This window comes from Penaeus chinensis, chromosome 28 (genome assembly GCF_019202785.1).
Source record: "Penaeus chinensis breed Huanghai No. 1 chromosome 28, ASM1920278v2, whole genome shotgun sequence".
In the NCBI taxonomy this organism is placed as follows: domain Eukaryota; kingdom Metazoa; phylum Arthropoda; class Malacostraca; order Decapoda; family Penaeidae; genus Penaeus; species Penaeus chinensis.
In genome coordinates this window covers 15,202,022-15,204,521 of record NC_061846.1, presented here as the reverse complement: position 1 = coordinate 15,204,521, position 2,500 = coordinate 15,202,022, and the positions used below count along the sequence as shown (strand labels likewise).

The following is a 2,500-nucleotide window of genomic DNA, read 5'->3' as shown; positions in this document are numbered from 1 at the left end:
GCGCAGCATAGGCCGGCCAGGTCTCGTCTTCAGTGGTGGATGCCTTTTTCCATGGCGGGGGATCTTTCCTTCCATAGAGGGAATCTCTCCTATGGCAGTCTGGAAGGCAGGTGATATCTCCTACCAGGAAGGAGGCTCTCTCTTTCTGCGGCAGGATTTCTCTCCCTTTGCTAGGAATCTCCCCTTCCATGGCAATGGCTCTCTACTTTTATGGCAGGGGTTTTCGTCTATGGTAGGGGTCCCCTTATTTGACACTTAAACCCTTCTTCCATGGCAAGGACCTCCGCCATAGCAGAGGGCTCTCCCACCTGCTATTGCGGACGCCCCCTCTCCCTACGGCAAGGGGCATTCATCCCATAAGAGCGGCCTTCCCTTCTATGGCAAGTTGTTATTCCCTTTTAGCAGTGTTGAGCTGGACCGTTTCGGGATCCCCTTCCCTTCTGCACGAGTCGAGTCCCTTTTCCTGTGAAGAGGAGGGGGCAGGGGTTGCTACAGCCGGCAGGGGCCAGGGTGCGTCGCCCGTCTCATATTTTCTCTCAGAAAGTGCAGAATTAAAGCCATAATCAGCATGGAGACCGATCATAGAGGCCCCAACCGATGGCCGAGACCTTTCCCTGCCTCCGCCTCTCCTTCCTCCCCTCCTCCCCTTATTCCTCCTTTCTCTTCTCCTCTCCTCCTCCTTTCAACCCACCCTCCTCTTTCCATCCACCTTCTCGCTCTTTACTCCCTTCCCTCTCTTACTTTCCCCCATCTTCCCACTTTTTTATTCTTCTCTCCTCTCGCTTTCCCATGTTCCTCCTATCTCTCTCTACCCCTCTTTCTCCCTCGCCTTTCCCTCCTTTGCCTTTCCTTCTTTCTTTTTTCGTGTTCTCTTCCTTCCGTTCGTTATCTCCACCTCTTCCTTTCCTTACTTTTCCTTCCCCTCCCTCTCTCCCCTCCCTCAACTCTCTCCCTCTCTTCCTTCCTTCCCTTTTCCCTCCCTCCCCCCCTTCCTTCCCTTCTTCCCTCCCTCCCCCCCTTCCTTCCCTTCTTCCCTCCCTTCCTTCCTTCCTTCCTTCCTTCCTTCCTTCCTTCCTTCCCCTTTCCTTGCCTCCCTTCCTTCCCCTTTCCCTCCCTCCCTCCCTTCTTCCCTTCCTTCCCCTTTCCTTTCATCCCTTCCTTCCCCTTTCCCTTCCTTCCCCTCTTCCCTGCCTCCCTCCCTCCCTCCCTTCCTTCCCCTTTCCCTCCCTTCCCTCCCTCCCCTCATCCCTCCCTCCCTTCCTTCCTTCCCCTTCCCCCCCTCCCTCCCTTCCTTCCTTCCCCTTCCCCCCCTCCCTTCCTTCCTTCCCCTTTCCCTCCCTCCCTCCCTTCCTTCCCCTCTTCCCTTCCTTCCTCCCTTCCTCCCTTCCTTCCCTTTTCTCTCCCTCCCTCCCTCCCTCCCTTCCTTCCCCTTTCCCTCCCTCCCTCCCTTCATCCCTTCCTTCCCCTTTCCCTCCCTCCCTCCCTTCCTTCCCCTTTCCCTCCCTCCCTCCCTTCCTTCCCCTTTCCCTCCCTCCCTCCCTTCTTCCCTTCCTTCCCCTTTCCCTCCCTCCCTTCCTTCTTCCCTTCCTTCCCCTTTCCCTCCCTCCCTCCCTTCATCCCTTCCTTCCCCTTTCCCTCCCTCCCTCCCTTCCTTCCCCTTTCCCTCCCTACCTCCCTTCCATCCCCATTTCCCTCCCTCCCTCCCTTCCTTCCCCTTTCCCTCCCTCCCTCCCTTCATCCCTCCCTCCCCCTTTCCCTCCCTCCCTCCCTTCCTTCCCCTTTCCCTCCCTCCCTCCCTTCCTTCCCCTTTCCCTCCCTCCCTCCCTTCTTCCCTTCCTTCCCCTTTCCCTCCCTCCCTTCCTTCTTCCCTTCCTTCCCCTTTCCCTCCCTCCCTCCCTTCATCCCTTCCTTCCCCTTTCCCTCCCTCCTCTCCCTTCCTTCCCCTTTCCCTCCCTTCCTCCCTTCCATCCCCATTTCCCTCCCTCCCTCCCTTCCTTCCCCTCTTCCCTCCCTCTCTCCCTTCCCTCCCCTTTCCCTCCCTCCCTCAATTACCAACAAATTCCATCCGTTGGTTCGATTCTTTTTATGTTGGATTTGCATGTTTTATGTGGATTTTATTTCTTTGTTTATCTGTTCTATTTTTCCCTGCGAGACCATGGGGGTGATTTGGCTGCATTGGATTTATAAATGTGTTACATGGCTTTTATGAATGTTATTACTCACGCACGCTCGCAAGCATAAAGGCACGCGCGTACGAGTACAAGTACACGCGCATGTACACATCAACAGGGCGCGGGCGCACTCACACACGCACGCGTACACACACGCGCGCACGCACGCGCACACACACACACACACACACACACACACACACACACACACACACACACACACACACACACACACGCACACACGCACACACGCGCACACGCGCACACGCGCACACACGCGCACACGCGCACACACGCACACACACGCACACACGCACACACGCACACGC

The 2,500-nt window shown here is 56.8% G+C and overlaps 1 protein-coding gene across 1 annotated transcript in view; it reads left to right on the top strand.

The window, feature by feature from the left end:
- The window catches only part of LOC125040104 (meiotic recombination protein SPO11-like), a 40,617-nt gene that overhangs the window by 35,620 nt on the left and 2,497 nt on the right, over positions 1-2,500 (top strand). The window lies entirely within an intron of this gene.